This window comes from Schistocerca cancellata, chromosome 12, assembly GCF_023864275.1.
Source record: "Schistocerca cancellata isolate TAMUIC-IGC-003103 chromosome 12, iqSchCanc2.1, whole genome shotgun sequence".
In the NCBI taxonomy this organism is placed as follows: Eukaryota; Metazoa; Arthropoda; class Insecta; order Orthoptera; family Acrididae; genus Schistocerca; species Schistocerca cancellata.
The window spans coordinates 48,384,307-48,407,052 of NC_064637.1; the positions used below are offsets into that span (position 1 = coordinate 48,384,307).

The window sequence follows — 22,746 nt, forward strand, 5'->3', positions numbered from 1 at the left end:
CAGTGTGGTTTTGCTTTTTATACCTGAGATTCACAGTCATGTAGAATTTTATAAAAGACATCATTTTACGCCAGTGACTGTAACACTTTCTTTATTTCATGATAGCAAATTTGGCCTTAGGCCATTATCATGCGCAGCTTTTCAGCTCATTTTGCTGCCGTGGAGGTAGCTTTAATTTTCACGTTGATTTATTTTGGAAAAATTTCATTACTCTTGCACTGTTTGTTAAAATTGATGTATACACTTTACATAAAGTTTGTTAAACTTTATGTATATATCCTTTCGTGCAGGAATGCTGGTCTTGCAAGTGTTACACATGAGCTTCTGTGAGGTTTGGAAAGTAGGAGATGATGTACTGGCGAAAGTGAAGCTCAGTCGGAAGAGCACTTGGCAACAAAAGGCGAAGATCCCAAGTTCAAAGCTCGCTCAAGAACTCGGTATTACTCTGCCAGGAAGATTGCATAAAATGTTGATTTCCACCCCGTATAATGTAAATTTCTGACTACCTGTTCCTGATCTCAAAATACTCAGTTTAGGATTCTCTACTGGCTATGTAATTTTGACCTAAATGGTTTGGGATAGTATGTGTAAAATATTGACAGGTAACTGAAGGTCACTTTTGGCTGTGATAATTATGACAACTGTGTACCGATTAAAAGTACAAACTGTCATACCTTGGGTTCACTCTGTCATCTTGTCAGTCGTTGCACTCCCTCTTATTTATCTTCAACTCTTACACCAGTATCTGAATGTCACAGAAAAAAATACTCATTGTCAACAAAGTAACATCCTCTCTATACCACTACATAACACAGCCATCTGTTTCACGAACCCAACATCGGAACACTCTTCCTCAAAATATCAGGGAAATAAAATTGTTTCCAAACATCAAAAGGCACCTCATGGTCTAACTTTTTTCACAATACGAATCTCTTACACACACTAGTCTGCAGCTTACTCTTGTCAGTAGCTTCTTCCCCTCCCCTTCGTATACAGAGCCCTCTATTGAAAGTCGGTGCACTCTTAACAGCTGCTGTCACTATTATTTCAATCATCTCCATGATTAATTATTCCACCCAATCTGATTAGTAACGCAGCTTCAGATGTGCTAAACTAATCAATATTGTTCTTATTTTTAATGTTCTTTATTATTATTATCTTCTTTCCTTTCTCAGACCTTAGGTCTGGTTAAAAATGGAAAGTGACGCGGACCTTGATCAAGCGTGACTTTCTTTTAACTGTACAGTATATGTTACATTGCATTTAGGAACTTTCTGGTAATTGAACAAGTATCAATAATTACAGATTCATGTAGTTGTATATATAAATTTGGCTGTAGCTCTATTGCGTTGATGTACTGGTGGATATTGTGTGGTATGACTCCTGTAGTTTGTAGTATAATTGGTATAATGTCAACTTTATCCTGATGCCACATGTCCTTGACTTCCTCAGCCAGTTGGATGTATTTTTCAATTTTTTCTCCTGTTTTCTTCTGTATATTTGTTGTGTTGGGTATTGGATATTTCGATTAGTTGTGTTAATTTCTTCTTTTTTTTGGTGAGTATGATGTCAGGTTTGTTATGTTGTGTTGTTTTATCTGTTATAATCGTTCTGTTCCAGTATAATTTGTATTCATCATTCTCCAGTACATTTTGTGGTGTGTACTTGTATGTGGTAACGTGTTGTTAATGTTGTATGGCAAGTTGTTGATGTATTATTTTTGCTACATTGTCATGTCTTCTGGGGTATTCTGTATTTGCTAGTATTGTACATCCGCTTGTGATGTGATCTACTGTTTCTATTTGTTGTTTGCAAAGTCTGCATTTATCTGTTGTGGTATTGGGATCTTTATTATTATTATTATTATTATTATTATTATTATTATTATTAATGACAATTCTGTACTACTGATTGTTTATACTTGTGTTGGTGATTGTAATTATTCTCATAATAATTACTCAGGTTTACATAAATGAACCAGAGGTCTACTTAGAAATTGAGTTTTGTAGTATGTTTTGGAATGTGCTGCTCCTGGTCTGATGTGCGAGAGAATGTTAAGGCCCGAATGCAGCCATACTAAGTAAACAAAAGTGATACATTCATTTCCTCGTAATATGCATCTGAACTGCCAGTATGGATATATTGTCCACAGAAAATTGTATGTGAAGTGTTTTGAGATTTTAATGCATCTCGGAGAGATCAGAAACAAAATGAAATTATCAATATGCCTGGTTTGGTTTACAGGAAGAGAACAGAATGGGAGGAGTACAGGGACCGGATCGAAGGGTCCCTGGCGGACAAGGCAGCCAGGGACGTGGTGATGCCCGAGAGTTCTAGGAGTGCCGGCCACTCGAAGACATCACAGAGGACGGGCTGAGAACCGGAACAGGAGCAGCAGGAGGCGGAAGGGCGGTGAGTAGTGTGACCTAGGCATCGGGACCCGTACAGGGGTGCGGAATGGGAAACACACTCCGGTAAGGACGTGGCTTAGAAATATCGTACGTGTGCTGTGTGCCAGTTCAAACTGCCGTGCCATCTGGGGACTGTGTACTGAGTGAGGGCGGTCCTAACCTGTAACAGCTGTATTGGGATCCTTCGATTGGTCTGTGAAGTGGGGATGATGTGATTGTCTATTTTTTTACCTTTTTACAATTTGTGTAAATAATGTTAAGAGGGCAGCAGACCAAACAGCTGCTATTGTTGCTTTCACCTGTAAAACCACCAATTTTCACTAATGTCTTGTAAAGTAATGTTTGTGGAAGTTATCGCTTTACCTCATTTCTTCTTGATAACAGCAGCTCCAGAGTCTCTTTCTGTGGCCTTGCTCTTACTAGATAAATAAATTTCTTCTGACTGTGTCGTATCGATAAGGCATATTATCTCTGTGATATAAAATTTTTGTAGAAGGGATTGTAATGGACTTGGGATTTTCCTACTCCTGAATAAAACCCCACTCAAGGCTTGTAATAAACGCTGTATTAAGATAAAAGTTTACACTTTTTTTTTGCTTGACACAAAAGACAGAATGCCTCCATGAAACATCGTACTGTGGAGACGTCCAAAACAAGAGAAGAGATTAATAAAAGAAAACTGTTAAGAAATGAACAGTAGGAAATTTGGAATTACTGAGATAACGTAGATTCAGTGCCACATGTAGTATAATATTCCTATAAATCACGAGAAAGAGAGAGACAATCAATTTAACAAATTTCCGGTCTTTCAGGTATCTCGGTTTCGGTACAGTACAACTGCCCCCTTACTGTATACTGCCGCTGTCAAGACTTTACTAGACAACAGTATACAGTTCTGGTGCAATTTTCTGGTTGTTTAGGGTTTGTTTATTTGCTGCTCAGAGTACACATTACGTTAAAATTTCTGTACTTGGTCCTTCACCTGTAGGGGGCAATACCCTTCATTGTTTAGCCAGACTTAATAAGTTTTTATGTTTAACTTCTTTAGTTTTCCTTCACATGTCAACTCTTTTCTTTCTATTGATTTTACAAAATTCTTTTATACAATAATATTATTTGCAGTACGTAATATAATTTTTCTCATATCTATGCCCTCCTTAGTTCAGTTGATAGTTTCTTACATATTGTTCCTGCCGTGGGTGTATTGAGTGTTTAAATCCATTCTCCACTTTGCATTGTTAACACACAACTGTCACAGAGTACTTTAGCCAGACAGTACGTCTGCACAGCATTGTGACCCTGTGTATTATTCAACCAAATGAAAATAGTCTTTCAGCAGGAGCAGAACTTGGCAAACAAGTTTTATCTTTGAGGGTAATCTTTTTTATTTGTTTTTTATATTTGGATATCTGTTCAAGGTAACTAAACTGTTGTCATTATCTTTTAAATACTACATTATTTCTAGATGTATTATAGTATTGGCAGTATTACTCACTACAGAAGAATCAGAGTATGGAATGTTTCCGTCTATATATATATATAATAGAAGGAAACATTCCACATGGGAAAAATATATTAAAAAAAGATGCTGTGACTTACCAAACGGGAAAGCGCTGGTAGATAGACACAATAACGATATTTGTGTGTGTGTGTGTGTGTTTTTTATTGTCTCTATCTACCTGCACTTTCCTGTTTGGTAAGTCACAGCATCATCTCTTCCCCCCCCCCCCCCCCCCCCCCCCCCTCTCCCCCCTCCCCCCCCCCAGAATGTTGCAAGCTCTTCCCTCGTTCTCGTTCCCCTGTATTTCGGGGGGACGGGGTGGGCAACACCAGTTCTTTAACGTATTCTCGGTTAGCCTTCGATACCCATTTTGATTTGAGAAAAAGGATAAGGTGTGGATGCCGATATGCCATCCTTTGCTTTCAGTTCCTCTAATTTGTAGATTCTTTCAAAACGCCTATTAACCCTTTCACGGCTACAAGGGCAGAGTGTCCTGGCTGCCCGGCCGACTGGTGGGAGGAAACGCAGTGTGTGCTCGGCCGGCGGGCAGCTGTAGGCTACGGCCACTGCAGGCTTCCCTCATATTCTGGTGTGCACAGAACGACTGTTCAGTGATATTCTTCCTAAAAACAGTATAACCTGTATGGTCACAGTGGTTATAGCTTCTGATAACCACAAAAGTGAGCTTCAAAACTAACCAACACTTTCAGTTAGATTACTTATTGTGGGCTGATAAACAGTTTGTTTAGAAAAATGATGGGAACTTTTTTTATTAGTAATTCCTGTAACTTGGGACTCAGACTGTCAATGTGTCTCCAACATATTAAAATATCATTGACATCAAACTAATGTGTTTGAAGATATACGGTTTTAAAGTGAGTTGCGCATAGCAAAAACACCGAAATCTCTGACCATTCTTGCTACTATCTTAAATAAAACATAATTACAGAAATTTAAAACCACATTGTGTCACGTATCCAGACTCAGCGATAAACAGAGAATATATCTGGATAACACATTTTGAGATAGGCCCGTGGCTTCGTTTGTAATTAAAGCCTAGAGTCGATTCTCCACAGTAAGAAATCGGGTAGTAAACGTCTACTTTCTTCTTGCTCGCTGTTTTCTTTTTTAGCTTGTCACGTTCAGTACGGTTTACTTCAGTGGTTTCCCATTCTCATTTTTGACACTGGCTTTGGACTGCCACTGGCTGTGTTAAAAACCATTTTTTTTTTTTTACTTTTATTTAATTTTTTATTTTTATGTTTTATTTTCCTTTACTTGAAATGTGCACAGTTATTAAAACATCCTAAAATTTCTGTAGTGTGTGATATTTTTCGAAACATGTCACCGTGCAGAGAGCCACATCACACTTTCTACATCTTATGAATGAGCAGTACATACTACAGTGTCTCTGAGGAATCTCCTTTTTCTCCATTACTATGAGGAACCTTGGATGATGTCCCTCTTTGTTCTGCAGTCTGAAAGGGCTCTCTCCTTTGGTTGTCTGTGGGATTGAACTTTTACACGTCTATGAAATTTATCAAGCAACTGACAGATTATTTTCAAGTGGTATTTTCCTAGTGGTACCTTCTGTTGCTTTTGTATTACAAAAATAGTTTCTGCATTAAGCACACACAAGTCAGTCAAATGAAAGAATACTTTCTTGTACCATTTCATTGTCTTTCGGATGCACTGTTCAGAAGATAACAGCATATCTGTCTTCTCAACTGCACCCATTGGCTTATTATAGCTGACAACACAGGTAGGTTTCAATTTGTTTTGGCCCGTTTTATGTTATTTTTTCTTTGACTCCACAAACTCTTGTCCATTTACAATTAAAAGCACCCAGACTTCTTTCTTGTCCATCCATTTTAGTGCCATTAACGTTCTACAGGATTTGAACTGTATTTCTACATTTTTCAGGTTGTCTGCCAACGGTGGTAAATGTCTCCTGTTTTTGAGTACTGTTACCCGGTGTTTATACATTTATCATAGAGCCACAGGAATAATTCATAGCCTGAATACCATTTGTCTAAATAAATGGTATGGCCTTTGTTGAGGTATGGCAATAACAGCCTCGCAACAAGATTGACTGATTTTTCCCAAATCAGCATTTCCGGATTCTATTTCCGTGGTGGCACCAGTGTAGGCAGTATAATCCAAAATATAAATGGTTTGTACGTCACAAAGGATGGAAATTTCAATGCCAAAATGGCTATATTTATGTGGTATGTACTGCTTACATTGGAGCCTTTCCTTGAAAAGTAACAGACTTTCGTCAGTCACTAGGTTTTCAAAGGATACTACTACCTCGCGGAATTTATTTTTTTGTGTGATCTACGATGAGATGTATTTTTAGAAGAAGATCTTGAGATGCAGTGGAATTATCACTGAAGTGCAATAAATGCAGGATCAATTTGTACCGGTTCCTGGCTCTTATGTTAGAAAATATTGGTGTTGGAAGCAAAGAATCTGTCGACCAATATTCATTCACTGACTTTTTACTTCTAGGCATAAGCAGAGAACACACTAGAAACAATAAAATTCTGCTGGCTCTATATGCTTCCAGTGAGGTAACCTCCTGGATACTGTCATTACTTTTTCATTAATAAATTAATAATAATTATTGATCTGTGTACAGATGGCATAAACGAATTCCCTGGACATGAAGTAATAAGAAAAATCTAAATGACTTGCTGACTCTTCGAAATCTGCTTTTAACCTGCTAAATATGTTAACAAAATGGTGTTGTTTCATTACTGGATGATTCTCTGTCCAGTCATACTTTCTTCCTCCTGATGAAGTTTCACTTACTTCATCTTCTTTTCTGTCTTCAGAGGAAGAATCTTCTGTTTGTGACATCGAGGATTCGGCAATACGTTCAGATGCATCCGACACTTCGTCGGAAGAAATCCAAGAAGTATCACTACAATCTTCGTCGCTACTATTCATAAGAATATCCACGATTTCTTTGTCTGATATATTGTGTCCCAAAGTGGCAAAGGCTACCGTATTTACTCGAATCTAAGCCGCACTCGAATCTAAGCCGCACCTGAAAAAAGAGACTCGAAATAAAGGAAAAAAATATTTCCCGAATCTAAGCCGCACCTGAAATTTGAGACTCGAAATTCAAGGGGAGAGAAAAGTTTTAGGCCGCACCTCCAAATCGAAACAAAGTTGGTCCATTGTAATACGAGACACAATTTAGGTCGAATGAAAGACGATACAGCTACAGTAGTTTGGTTCGAGTCGTAAGCTTAGCAGTTAAGCTTTACCAGGTAGCCATTGCTATGCGTCAGGAGCTCCGTCCGTATTTATACGGGTACCATTCCTTTTTCACGTGCTTCGTCTGGTTTGAATCGATTGCTTATTTTGCTTTGATCTGATAAGTGCGTTTTCTTTGTCATAGGTGTTTACGTCACTCTAAGCTGAAAATGCATTACTGTACTGCGTCATGCATTGTTTGTCGCATTCTGATAGTGCGTGTGTACGGCCTGTCGCCGCTCGCGGCACGCGGCATGACTTGCTTTTGTGCGCGCTACCGCCGCTTACAATAAAAAAAGAGAGGAATCGTCTCATTAGTGAAACGATGGCAAGAAACTGCTATTTGTTGTTACTTACACTGCTGCTTTCTTTGATAATGATCAACAAGAACCAAATAATAGACTGCGTATGATAGAACATGTTCTGAACGAGAGTTAGGCGAAAATTTTTATCCGTTTGAAAATCTTTGCGGCCGCTTCTTTATTACATCAAATTCTGCACAGAAATTAGTCATCTTACATTTAAAATCTAGTCAGTTGCCGTGCTTCATTTCTGACTATATCACTATTAGGCATAAGAATAATACGAATATAAACATGACACGATACGTATATTCTTCCGCGTTTGCTGTTGTTTCACTCTAGTTTAATAGTTTATTAGGCAGACAGGATTTAAATGAGAGCAGCAAACACGAAAGAATACATGGCAAAATGTTTATTTTCGTATTATTCTTATGGTGAAGAGAATACTGCATGTGATTCACATTTCATCAGGTTCCTATTAGCAGCCATCTCTTCTCACGGGTAGGAAAAAACTCGGAACGTAGAGTTGGCCATATTGACAAACATCCCTAACAGTCTTGGCAGTCGGATTTTCGTAGTACATTGAAATTCTGCTGCATTCGAAGATGAACAATACGGAATTTGTATTTACTTCGTTGGACAATGTATGAAAATGCAGTGGTCGAAACTCGGGGCAAAGAAAAAAAAGGTTTTGGCGCCAGTATTTATCTTTGTGCCCACAAAGCTTGCTTGTTTAGCGCTACATATATTCGACGGCAGAAGTTAGTTGTGGCGGCACCTACCAACATTTTTCAGAACTTCCGCTTGCTTTGCACTCGATTCTAAGCCGCAGGCGGTTTTTTGGATTACAAAAACCGGAAAAAAGTGCGGCTTAGATTCGAGTAAATACGGTACACACGCAAACTCAGTCGTCTCACCAGAAGCCAAAAGAAGACTGGCCGAATGTACGACTCGTAAGCAGAAAGGGCCAGGGGAGGTGAAAACTAAAGCCCTTTCCTGCTTTACAAAGAAGACCAGATAATGACTCTGTTGCCAGAAATGTGGACAACAGCGAGTGGCCAATCTGTCGTGTACATTTACGTGCTCCCAAGCTTGGGCATATACGAATGCCATTAGCCATCTCGACTTTCCCCCTGCCGGGCATACATCTACGCCCGTAGCCATTTCGCCTTTTTACCTGCCAGGCATCAATGTATGCCCGTAGCTGCAAAAGGGTTAAGATTTCTTTCAATAACTTCTACGAGCACACCACAGTTCGTAGGTCTATCCATTTGCAAGCTGCTTAGCACACATTGCATTCTTATTACTTCTGGCAGAAGGCATCTGTAGTATGTGCTGGTACCTTTGTCACCTTCTGCACTTTCTTTTGATATGGCGTTGCAAGTTGTATGTAATATGATTTTACATTACGGGTTAATATCCTAACTTAGTACACTTGTTAAATGACCCGTAGGCAACTACAGCCAGTCACTGTTTACAGACTGTTCTGAAATACCTTTAAGTGACAGTCATTATTACTGTCAATACCTTATGGGGCTTGCCAGGTAGGCAGACCTTGTAATAGGGTCATAGAGTTACACATTTCTGACCAGCACTTTCTATTTGTATCTCTAATATTATTCTACATATTTATATAGTTTTGTAACTGCAGTTGTGTTATGAGTTATTTTGCCTTAGTGTGTCCCTGATTCATCTTGTTTCTGTATCACTATATAATGTTTAATTTTCTCTATCATTGTACTGTCACTTTGTGTCATGGTTATGTTTGGTGCAGGTCTATATAGTGTCACTTCTGTGTATTCTTTTTGTAACATTCATGATATAGTGTCTGCTGTTCTGTCCCGGTCGTCTCCCCATTGGTCTGGATTCGTGATGGAATTGTATATGTTGTTGTGTTTCATTCTTTTGTCTTCTACCCTGTGTATGGGAGTCTGGGACTGTTGTTGTTATGTAATAAGTAAGTTCAATTTTTTAGCTTGGCAAATTGGTGGATGAGCCTCTCATATTGCAAGGAAATTGCCACAATCCAAAGAGGAGGTATTTGTACATTAAAGACAATTTGGACATTTGTGACATTATTTGTGCACATGTTAATGAGTTGGCAAAAAAATAAATGTTCTGCAACATGACAGAGTTTTATTATAAGGGCTACAGTGGGCACAAAAATTGGCAGTAAAATCGTTGGTCACTCTAGAAACAGATGGGGGGAAATACAGCACAAAGTTCACAATGTTGTCGACATTTGTACCTTGTGGTTTCGTTGCAAGGTAACAACCTTGCTTTGGCACCTCACTCTTTGAATGAGACACATTCCTCCCCTCCAAACCTCAACACAGTTGTCATGTAAGGCTGTGGCTCCCAGCGGTGGAACGCGGGCAGACTGGATGCAGATGGGGAGACGGGGGGTGTAACTTAAACCAGTGGCAGCTCTCTGACTGCACCCTGATATCCACCTTGCGAGTGACTGGGAACAACGGCTGAGAAACTGGTCACAGGGTGCACACCCGTGCCCTGAGACCAGTCGCCGTGGTTGGGCACACGGCGAGGGTATCTTCTGTGGTGGAGCAGTGATCGTCTCTGGGCGGCGCATCCACACACGTCAGTTCAGTGGCAGCGGTGCCAAGACATTGACATCTGTGGACACCACTGTGGACGGTGTGGGCTGCAATTGGCAGAAAGCCAGAGACAACTGCTTGCAGGGACCACAGTGGCATACCAGGGTTTCTGGGTAAAAACTCTGTGGCAGAATCTGTGCCGTACTTGGAAGCACGCTGTAGCTGGTTCTGGTGCAGCCCAGTGGAACCTTGTAAAATGTAAGAAGAAATTGCAGTGGCTTTTGTAATAACACTGTGCTCACTGTTTCTCTCCAAAAGTTTGTAAAATATTTCATCTTGTGGCTGAAACTTTGTCTCACCTTGCAGAACGAATTGTTTCCGTAGTGGCCACAGGAAATGTAACAGTGTGCACTGACTACGACTGTGTAATACGAGAGTCGTTTGAAAAGTTCTCGGAACAAAATAGAAAAAAAGTACTTACAGCACTGAAACTTTTTTAATTTTTCAATGTAGTCTCCTCCTAGATTAGTGCACTTGGTCCAATGTTGTTTCAGTGCCTTGATCCCATCTCGAAAATGAGTTTCCTCCAGACCTGCAAAATAGATGTCATCTCCAGCTATCAGTTCTTCGTTTGAAGTGAATCTTCATCCACCAAGAAAAATTTTCAGTTTTGGGAAGAGATGAAAGTCTGATGGAGCCATATCAGGTGAATAAGGCGGTTGTGGTAACAATTCATACCTTAGTTCGTGTAATTTTGCTACGGCGGTGGCACATGTGTGCGGACGCGCATTGTCGTGATGGAAGATGACTTTTTTCCTTGCTAAACCTGGCCTTTTTTTTCGAGTATATTTTGTTGCAATTTGTGCAGGAGGTTAGCATGGTATTCTCCAGTAATTGTTTGCCCAGTGCGGAGATAATCTACAAACAGAATCCCCTTCGCATCCCAGAACAATGGTGCCATGACCTTTCCTGCTGAACGAATTTTCTTTGCTTTCTGTAGTGGCTGAGAATCAGCATGTTTCCACTGCTTTTACTGTGGTTTTGTCTCTGAGGTATAGTAGTGCACCAAAGTTTCATCTGGGGTCACAAACTGGTGCAAAAAATCTTGTTTGTTTCCCCTAAAATGGGCCAAACATTGTTCCAATATGTCCATTATATTGCGTTTTTGATCCAGCATCAAGAGTTGCGGCATCCATCTTGCAGATAAATTTTTCATTTCTAATTCTTCAGGTAAAATGTGATATATCCTTTCAGACGACATCGGGCAAGCATGAACAATTTCTCGCACTTTCAATTGGCAATCCTCCGTGACCATTGTGTGCACTTTTGCCATGATTTCTGGAGTAGTGACACATCTTGGCTGAACACTGTGCGGAACATCACCTAAGCTCTCCTGACAAAATTTAAATTCATTTGTCCACTTGACAGCAGTTGAATATGAAGGATTAGAGTCCCCCAGTCTTTCTTGAAATTGGCATGAATGTCTATTTGCTTTCATACCTCTCTTTATGAAGTACTTAATCACTGCTCGAATCTCAATCTTTTTCCGTCTTCGCAGATCACTACGTGGGAACAACAACACAGGCACTCACAACCACAGCTCTCTACCAAGAGCACTGATGTGTCACGTGTTTACAGACAATAGTCCAATGAATATCACGTGAAAAACTCGTTGCGCTAGCGCTGACCTCTCGTGGTGATTCCGAGAACTTCTCAAACCACCCTCGTAATTCTGCCAGTGACATCCCGCCACATGGCAAGGAGGGCTTGCCTAAAGGCTTGCTCCTGTATATGTGGGAGGAACAGAGGTTCTCCATGTGTCATTTGAATGCTAGAATAAACTGTTCAGCTTCACCGTTAGACTGGGGGTGTAAAGATGTAGTAGCCACACGGTGGATGGAATTGGCAGCACAAAACTGAATTGACTACCATGAATGGTGGTCGACTGTCTTGAGACAGTGATCTGGCATAAATTAGAAGATAAAGTCAAAGCCCTACTTTCAGTAGCGGTAGATGTCCGGGGGACAACTAAAGGAAGTTTACTGTGTGCTTCTACCACCACCCACCGTGGCAGAGACTCGCAAAATCAGTATGGATATGTTGCCACAGTTAAGATGGACCTGGCGACTCATAAAAGCATTGTGGTGGAGCTGATTGATGTTCCGCAGAAACCTTTTCTCAATCTGAGCATCCATGCCCTGCCAGATACAATGATTTCTGATGAGTTGTTTCTTGCAAACTATGCCCTAATGACCTTGATGTGATAAGGACAAATCTCCTCTCTCAGGGAGAGAGGAATCACAACATGTGCATCGTCATTCTCTGTGTGCAACAGCAGAACACTTGACCATTCAGGTAGTGTGTGATGATACAAAAATAGCGACGTGCTGCTGAGTGGAGAATTTCTATCAAAGTACGTGGCCACCCATGGTACATGTATTGCAAAATGCCGAAGAGCTGGGTCGGGAGCAGTTTCTGCGGCAACACACCAAAAATCGAGAAAAAAATTTTGAAGACTTTTAAATTCTTGCATATAGATTTAAAAATGATACAAAGCATTCGAGCCCAATTAGAGCTGATAGAGCCCTATGATCTCTAATGAAATAGAACTTCCAGCTGTCCAAATATTGGTGGGATATGGTAACACCAAAGGTCATGGCGAGCACCTCTTTCTCAAGCTGACTCTGTTTTAAATTGCACTGTGTTTTGTTAACAGTTTTTGAGCAAAAGTAATAGGTCTATCAGAAAAACAAATTCTGTGCCAGAGCACAGCTCCAGTCCCATAATAATGCATCCACAGCTAACACAACAGGCTTAGCTGGTCAAAAAAATCAAACAAAGATGATTTAATAATGTGTCCTTTTAATTGCCGAAATGCATCCTGAAATTCTTGGTACCTCACGAAAGGAACATTTTTCCAATGCTGCCGGTTCGGTGGAGTAGTAAATTGTGCAGTGGTTTTAATGAATTTGATATAGTAGGTAAGCTTCCCAATGAGAGCTTGGAGCTCCTTAATGCTACAGTGCACCTTGCACCAGCGTATCTTTTATTGCAGACAATTGCAAAGTAGCAGGATGAATTCCCTGTGCATTTATTGTGTGTCCTACATAGTAAAATTTTTTTTGGAAGGAGGAGTACTTTTCCATATTGCACTTTAAACCATCCACAGAAAGAAATTGAAATAAGCAGTCTAAATTTGCCAAATGTTTAGCAGGCGTACAACCAACGGCTAGAGTATTGTGCAAATACGAGAGTAATCCCAAACGTAAGGTCTCCTATTTTTTTTTTATAAGTACATAGACCTGTTTATTCCTACAGTGGTTTACATCAGTTTACAGCTTGAACATTTAGCTATTTTTCGACATAATCACCATTTCTGTCGATGCACTTTTGTAGACGTTGTGGTAGTTTTTGTATGCCCATATCATACAAGCTCGCCGCCATGCTGTTCAGAAAGTTATGAACCTCTTCTTTCACCTCGTCGTCGGAGCTGAATCACTTTCCGGTCAAATGTTCTTTTAACCTAGGGAACAGGTGATAGTCACCGGGTGCTAAGTCAGGACTATAGGCTGGGTGGGTGATTATGTTCCACTGAAACTGTTGCAGGAGGGCAACGGTTTGCCGAGCGATGTGTGGGCGAGCATTGTCATGGAGAATGTGTATGCCCTTGCTCAACATTCCTCTTTGGTTCTGAATTGCTGCCCGTTTGAGTTTTTTCAGAGTCTCACAGTAAATGTCAGCATTAGCGATCCAGCTCCGATAATGAGGTGAAAGAAGAGGTTCATTACTTTCTGAAGAGCATGGCGGCGAGCTGGTATGACATGGGCATACAAAAACTGCCACAGTGTCTACAAAAATGAATCGACAGAAATGGTGATTATGTTGAAAAATATCTAAATGCTAAAGTTGTAATCTGATATAAACCGTTGTAGAAATAAACAGGTCTATGTACTTAAATAAAAAAAATAGGAGGCCTTATTTTGGGATTACCCTCATAATTTTACAAGAAGGGACTTTTGCCGTTAATGGTTCCAGGCGCTGATGAGAAATAGCAGGAGCTGAAACCCTTCTGAATGGTAATAGCTTAAAAATCATTAGCCCGTACTAAAAGTTGGTCAAACATTCAGAAACATTAGTGTGACACACTGAAACACTGATTTGTAACATCAAACAAGTCTAACCGAATATGTTTGCTCTGTTTTTAGAACTGAGTACATGAAACGATACTTATTTTGTAATTCCAGGAGAAGTTGCTGGCAAACTGCACATGTCAAGCACTGGAATTTTGCGTGCATTACAGGCAGATAAAACAGAAGTAGGCAGCTGTAGCTGTCCACTCTTACGGGACAGAAAGCATGTCCTCCTGTCTACGTACTGCAATAGAAGAGTTCTGCGATGTGAAAGTGAAGCAATTGCCTGTCCTGGCTTTTATGGCATTTCTGTTACAGAACGCACTTGTCGCTAACTATGCTGTGGCTGTGTGCTCACAAAGCATCTGCGTTGCCTTGTAAACGCTCTGTTGGAATGTGACCTTGCTTTCCACATTAGAAATATTTTGCATCACGATAAGAACAAACGTTCTGGTCATCATTCGAAAAGTACCGAGGATGAGACTTCCTCACTGTATCCGATAGTACATGTTGTGTACCGTGAAACTGAAAGTTTTTGCCACAGTGTTTACTGTTTGTCTGAGCACTATTTTTATTCACTTTAATACTAGGATTAACATTAGGGAGTGTGTCTTGCAAACTTCGAACAACAGAAATGTAATGAGGCCTAAAATCAACCTCTGTTGAGCCTACAGTAGTTTGATTCCACAATAGACAGAACTGTTTTCAGATCAGGATTTGACAACTTGAGAATGACAGTGTGAATATGTGTCTGACACATTCTGCCTGATTGCATCATGTAACATGTATGGGGAACTGGAATTCAATAGCTGGAGAAGAAATAGAAGAGAAAGTAGTAGATGAATATGGAATGGGGATAAGGAATGAAAGAGGAAGCCACTTGGTAGAATTTTGCACAGAGCATAACTTAATCATAGCTAACACTTGGTTCAAGAATCATAAAAGAAAGTTGTGTACATGGAAGAAGCCTGGAGACACTTGAAGGTTTCAGATAGATTATATAATGGTAAGACAGAGATTTAAGAACCACATTTTAAATTGTAAGACATTTCCAGGGGCAGATGTGGACTCTGACCACAATCTATTGGTCGTGAACTGTAGACCAAAACTGAAGAAACAGCAAAAAGGTGGGGATTTAAGGAGATGGAATCTCGATAAACTGAAAGAAGCAGAGGTTGTAGAGAGTTTCAGAGAGAGCATTAGGTAACGATTGTCAAGAACACGGGAAAGAAATACAGCAGAAGAATGGGTAGCTTTGAGAGATGAAATAGTGAAGGTAGCAGAGGATCAAGTAGGTAAAAAGACAAGGGCTAGTAGAAATACTTGGGTAACAGAAGAGATGTTGAATTTAATTGATGAAAGGAGAAAATATAAAAATTCAGTAAATGGAGCAGGCAAAAAGTAATGCAAACGTCGCAAGAATGAGATCGACAGGAACTGCAAAATGGCTAAGCAGGGATGGCTAGAAGACAAAAAAAAAAAAAGGATGTAGAGGCATATATCACTAAGGTAGATATTGCCTACAGGAAAATTAGAGAGAACCACTTGTATGAATATCAAGAGCTCAGATGGAAACCAGTTCTAAGCAAAGAAGGGAAAGCAGAAAGGTGGAAGGAGTATATAAAAGGTCTGTAAAAGAGCAATGTACTTGAGAACAATACTGTGGAAATGGAAGAGGACATAGGTGAAGATGAAATGGGAGATATGATACTGTGTGAAGGATTTGACAGAGCACTGAAAGACCTGAGTCGAAATGAGGCCCCAGGATTAGACGGCATTCCATTAGAACTACTGATAGCCTTGGGAGAGCCAGCTCTGACAAAACTCTACCATCTGGTGAGCAAGATTTACGAGACAGGCGAAATACCCTCAGACTTAAAGAAGAATATAATAATTCCAATCCCAAAGAAAGCAGGTGTTGACAGAAATTACTGAACTATCAGTTTAATAAGTCATGGCTGCAAAATACTGACAGGAATTCCTTAAACAAATCAAAAAACTGTTAGAAGACAACTGTGGGGAAGATCAGTTTGGATTCCATTGAAATGTTGGAACATGTGAGGCAATACTGACTCTGCGACTTATCTTAGAAGAAGGTTAAGGAAAGGCAAACCTGTGTTTCTAGCATTTGTGGACTTAGAGAAAGTCTTTGACAGTGTTGAGTGGAATGAAAGCCTGTGACTGTGTTGAGTGGAATACTCTTTCAAATTCTGAAGGTGGCAGGGGTAAAATACAGGGAGCGAAAGGCTATTTACAATTTGTACAGAAATCAGATGGCAGTTACAAGAGTCGAGGGGCGTGAAAGGGAAGCAGTGGTTCGGAAGGGAGTGAGACAGGTTTGTAGCCTATCCCCGATGTTATTCAATCTGTATATTGAGCAAGCAGTAAAGGAAACAAAAGAAAAGTTCGGAGTAGGTATTAAAATCCATGGAGAAGAAATAATAAAACTTTGAGGTTTGCCGATGACATTGTAATTCTGTCAGAGACAGCAAAGGACCTGAAACAGCAGCTGAACGGAATAGTGTCTTCAAAGGAGGATATAAGATGAACATCAACAGAAGCAAAAAGAGGATAAAGGAATGTAGTCGAATTAAATTGGATGATACTGCGGGAATTAGATTAGGAAATGAGACGCTTAAAGTAGTAGATAAAATTTTGCTATTTAGGGAGCAAAATAACTGATGATGGTCAAAGTAGAGAGGATATAAAATGTAGACTGGTAATGGCAAGAAAAGCATTTCTGAAGAAGAGAAATTTGTTAACATTGAGTATAGAATTAAGTGTTAGGAAGTTTTTTCTAAAAGCACACACATCAAAAAAGTTTTGCATAACCTTGGTTCCGAGAGTTACAGAACGTGTACAGAAAATTGGAATAGAGATCAACATAAGCATGATTTCCGCCCTTTTTTATTGCTAATGAAAAATAAACATTGCATGTTGTACCACCATACAGCGAGACCTTCAAAGGTGGTGATACAGATTGCTGTACACATCGATACCTCTAATACCCAGTAGCACATCCTCTTGCATTGATACTTACCCCTATTCGTCGTGGCATACTAGCCACAAGTTCATCAAGGCACTGTCGGTCCAGACTGTCCCACTCCTCGATGGTGATTTGGCTTAGATCCCTCAGAGTGGTTGGTGGGTCATGTCGTCCATAAACAGCCTTTTTCAATCCATCCCAGGTATGTTTGATAGGGTTCATGTCTGGAGAACATGCTGGCAATTCTAGTCATGCAGTGTCGTTATCCTGAAGGAAGTCATTCACAAGATTTGCCTGTTGGGGGCGTGAATTTGTTGTCCATGAAGACGAATGCCTCCCCAATATGCTGCCGATATGGGTGCACTATTGGTCGGAGGATGGCATTCACGTATTGTACAGCTGTTACAGCGCCTTCCATGACCACCAGTGGCATATGTCTGCCCCATATAATGCCATCCCAAAACAGCAGGCAACCTCTCCTTGCTGTATTTGCTGGACAGTGTGTCCAAGACGTTCAACCTGCCCGGGTTGCCTCAAAACATGTCTCTGACGATTGTCTAGTTGAAGGCATGTGCGACACTCATTGGTGAAGAGAATGTGATGTCAATCCTGAGTGGCCCATTCGGCATGGTGTCGGCCCACGCTGCATGGTGTTGTGGTTGCAAAGGTGAACCTCGCCAAGGATGTCGGGAATGAAGTTGGTCATCATATAGCCTATTGCGCACAGTTTGAATAGTTACGCGATGTCCTGTGGCTGTGCGAAAAGTATTAAACGTGGTGACATTGCTGTCAGGGTTCCTCCGAGCAATAATGCATAGATAGCTGTCATCCACTGCGGTAGTAGCCCTTGGGCGGCCTGAGAAAGGCATGTCATCAGCAATTCCTATCTGTGTCTTCTCCATGTCCGAACAACATCGTTCCAAGGCATCTGGAGACCTCCCTTGTTGAGAGCCCTTCCTGGCACAAAATAACAATGTGGACATGATCGAACTGCGGTATTTACCATCTAGGCATGATTGAACTGCAGACAACACGGGCCGTGTACCTCCTTTCTAGTGGATAACTGGAACCGAGTGACAGCTGTGAACAGTCAAAGGGACTGTGTCTCTGATACAGTATCCACAGACAACGTCTATCGTCAGCTCTGTGAATCGAACTGATGCAAAACATTTTTTGATGTGTGTATTTGTATGGAGTGTAGCTAACACGCATTCACACAACCAAGCAGACTGTGTGCGCTCGCTCGCTTGCTCGCCATCTCTGGCAGGTTGGTTGGGGGCATCAGTGTGGAAGGATCATGGAAGGGGAAGGAATAGGATGATATGGGTGGGGGAGAGAAGAGCACTGTCTGGAGGAGTGTTCAGGGACTAGACTGCTAACTGGTGCAGTGTCAGGAGGCTGTGGTGCAGGGAGGGGGGGGGGGGAGTGAAGAAGGAGAGGAATGGGGAAGGGGAAAGATGAGCAGTTACATTGGCAGAGTGAGGCACACAAAGATGATGGGGGGTGAGAATGAGGGGGGGGGGGGGTGAAAATTGTTGGGCTGGAGGGTATGGAGACAGTAGATTAGAGTAGGTTCCCCACCCCCTCAGGTTGCTGCTTCCATTCTCCGTGACAATTCCAATCTGGTCTCAGCTGCTGTAGATCGCAGTTGTGTGTGTAAAGTGTACTTGCTTGGTTGTGTGAACGAATGTGTGGGTGCGTTCATTTCTTTGACAATGGCTGAAAGCTAGTGCTAAAGCTAAACTTTTTCTTGTGCCTGTCTGCAACTTAATGTGTCATCTTCATGGTAAGTAGCAATCTATCTTTTCCTTTCATTGTTGATATTCCAGCCTGAAGTTTCCATTGTTTGTTTTTAACTATTTTTGTTCATACTTAATAGCATTTACTCTTTAATACTGTGATTTGAAAGATGCAATCATACACTGTATTTTGTAAACGGCTAACACATTTATTGGAAAATAAAATACACAGTTACCTTTCTGTCCATGCACAATGTGTTGCCCCTTCTAAACACACACTACAGTTGGGGCAGTGTGAACTCATTGTGGGGCAGCCTCACTGTGATGGAGCTGTTTCTCACATTCCCACCTCCAGTTTGCCAACAGACCATATGTAGCTGATGTACTGAAGGAGTATGCCATCCAAATGATGTCAAAGTGCAGGGAGCAGCAAATGCAACTGCCAGCAGACTGAGGGGTGTCAGTGAAAACGAAATCTGTTTCTCATGTTGCAGCTGATATACTGTGCCGCTCCTGCTGCTTCTCAGAGGACTGCTTCGTTTGCTGTACACCAGTATTACTTGCGGTGGACCACATAGCGGCTGACTGGGCCAGAATACTCCCAGATGTGTGTATTCAGTGCTTTTTCTCTTTTTTTCAAATTAGTGCAGCACATTTTCGCTTTATAGCACTTTGTATTTCGTGTGTAAATCGTCATCTCAAAGGACTGTCTGTCTGACAAACCTTTACAAGTTGGATGTCAGCAGCACACTTGAAACTTGTGCCACAAAAATATTTAGTGAAGAACAAATGGCTAGTTGTTTTATGTTTACATTATACTAACAGATGTTTTACATACACAGTGTTAGATGTTTTACATACACAGTGTTAAATGTTTTTTGTGCACACGCTTGTGTGTGTGTGTGTGTGTGTGTGTGTGTGTGTGTGTGTGTGTGTGTGCGTGCGTGCGTGCGTGCGTGTCAGAAATTTCGTAACTGATTAATGTTGTCTGCAAGGAAAAATGCGTGAAAACTTTAGTGTAGACCTTTTCTGGAAAAGGAATTGTATTCAGATAAATTATGCTTCGTAGTCCTTCTGCAGTGTACTGTGAATGTGTCTTTCAGTTTGTTAAATGAGGAACTTCATGTGGTTACAGAATATGCAACATTGCAACTCTTCTGATATTTATTCTTAATCACAGGTTGTGTGAAAGACTGTTTGAAAATTTGAGAGCGATTGGAGAATATTCGTAAGAAAGATAGATGTTAACGACGATTTTTGTGGAGGGAACTAAGAAAAGAGGTACCCACTAAGAATATAATTGATCCTATAGTCACCTGAAATGATGCAGGTAGTGTTGTGACATTATTTATAACAATGACAGCCACTGAGGTATTTGTAGGTAAACAAATGATCAGAGGTTTCTGTCATCGATCACCTTAAGAAGTTGTGGCAGTGATAGCCTTCCCGACTTCGTATCACGAACAGTCTCACGTACAGGGGGAATAATAAGACAGTGACCTCGACATGGGATTGAATGGTGGGAGTGCTAAGTTTCTAGCATTCTGATTTGAAGAATTTAATTAATGCATAAGAAGATGCAGATGTCAGAAGAAAATGACAAAGTGCTGCACCATGAGTTCTGATCTGAGCAATGGAAACGACAGTTTCATTGCTTTCAAACAGGAGTTAATGAATTAAACTGTGAATTTTGCAATCATCATAAATATTCTGTGTGTCATTTATTAAGGGCAAGAATGTTGCATGATAAATACTTTAGTTTGTAGTGTAGCCAATGAACTTTCTTAGATGTCTGTAAGCCATATCTATGTGATGTGTTGGCAGTGGCCTCTCTGTGTCAAAACTCGTAGGTTTCTGTACAAAGCCAAAGATGTAACACCACCATGTTGTGCAAAAATAACTAGCTCAGAAGTATAGCTTTGTATTACCTGTGAACATCTTTACCGATGGCTTTTATTTTTGCCCGTATGTTGTATAAGATACGTACGTTTTCATGCTTTATGCTGATGACACTGATTTCTGTTATATGCCAGCTGTTATCATATTGACCATTCAAAGATTCCTAAAGTGTGACTGAGTTTATCGTTGATTATACATTCAGATATTGGAATGTATATTTTTTTTTCATTTATGTGACAAATATTTAATTTGTTGAAAATTGTATAAGAAAATGTATCTCTTCACATGTTAAATGTCGAGAATAGTAGTTACACGTATTTTCTAAGCTAAATATCAACAATTTAAAGTAATAGCATCAATCTGAATGTAATTTTATTAAGTACAAATCCTTTGTAACAAAGATTGTCGATACAGAAACAAACTAATTGTTCAGCTTGTAACTATATAAATGAATAAAAAGATCCCTTTGTCAAGTACATTCATCATCTCTCTTAGATATAACAAATTTGTGATTGGTTCTAATATAGGGTTATTTAAGGAAGATCATGCAAACATAAAGCTGACTTAAACTTTCTTACAGTGACAATTGTATATAATGATAGGTGAACTTTACATATTCTTTGTCTGTAAGCTTTATGGCTGTTTGTGTAGTTCATGAACTCATTACACCAAAACACTGTAGCTTATGTTTACCAAATATCTGCACTGCGGCTCAGTAGGGAGTATCGTGGTGGAATTTACATGGATGTGGGTTTGTTGTAACTGATCAGAGAAACACAGTGTAATGAGTGACCACAAAGTGGGGAACTTATGATCACATTAGCTGCAACAGTGCCAGCTGCTGGTTGTCTCTGCAACACAAGAAATGTGAAATGAGATAGTCACAAATTGAATGTGCCCCAACAGACTATATGACATACTCTGTGAAAGTGTGTCTAGTAGGACAAAGAAACTGGAACGCAATAAAAAGTTGCAACTGGCAGATAACCTGAATTTAGCTTCAGGAGACAAAATCATGAGCTGGTGTCCAAAAGTTTCCAAGATTTGAATTCTGCGCACAAATTTTAACACGGAAATACTGCTAGGTGTAAGTTCTTGAATCAGTATGGCAAGCAGCTGCGAGTCGTTTGGTCAGTCACTGGTTAATAGATTTTTATTTTCGTGTCTCCATCAGTTTGCCTTTTATAACAACTGACTTGAAAGAATAGCATGTCTGCCTAAAGCTTTCTTTTAAACTCGGAAAAACTGCTGCGGAAAAATGTATAATGTTGAAGCAAGCTTTTGGATAAAACACTTTGTCAGACACAACCTTCCAACTAGTATAAAAAATTCAAAAATAGTTGGACATTGACTGGTCACTACAATCATTTTGATCGACCTGTAACACTGCTACTCCATCAAAATGTATTAAAAATTGTTAGTTTAACATAAATTATAGAGCTAGTGAATGTAATGATACAAAACCATATTTTTAACACCACATACCAGTGATGGATGCTAGAATGTTAAACATAAAACAGCAATACACAGGTTTGGTTGTGAGATATGTTTGTCTTGTGTTTCATTAAAGGAGATAATAGGATACTAAAACCCCTCAGTTTTCACATTAATGTTAAAGGCAAAAACTATACAGTGCAGTCAGTTATTGCAGATTCTTTGTGCAAATTTCATAACAAATACCGAACCCACATGCCAACAGCTTGGATGATGACAGCCAACCAATCCTTTGATCTATATGCCACTGACATATTTACAGTTTCTGAACAGTTACTGCTTTCCATTCTTTCTTACAGTATCAGTTACACTGATTTACTTACACACGGACAATTTCAAAACCAACTTCTTGTGACAACCATGTAATATTTTCATGTAAAGTCATTACAATCATTGAATTTGATGAACTTTGATTTTTACTAACACAACTACATGGTTTTCCAGTGTAAAAGAATGCAAAGAAAT

The 22,746-nt window shown here is 40.0% G+C and overlaps 1 long non-coding RNA gene across 4 annotated transcripts in view; it reads left to right on the forward strand.

Annotated features, from left to right (window-relative positions):
- LOC126109658 (uncharacterized) overlaps positions 1-19,831 on the forward strand; it is a 41,029-nt gene extending 21,198 nt beyond the window's left edge. For all 4 annotated transcript variants that reach the window (XR_007523707.1, XR_007523706.1, XR_007523705.1 and 1 more), the window contains exons 4-5: positions 2,245-2,412; positions 19,383-19,831. This is a non-coding gene — a long non-coding RNA (uncharacterized LOC126109658). The remainder of the gene's footprint in view (positions 1-2,244; positions 2,413-19,382) is intronic.
- The last annotated feature ends 2,915 nt before the right edge of the window (positions 19,832-22,746 follow it).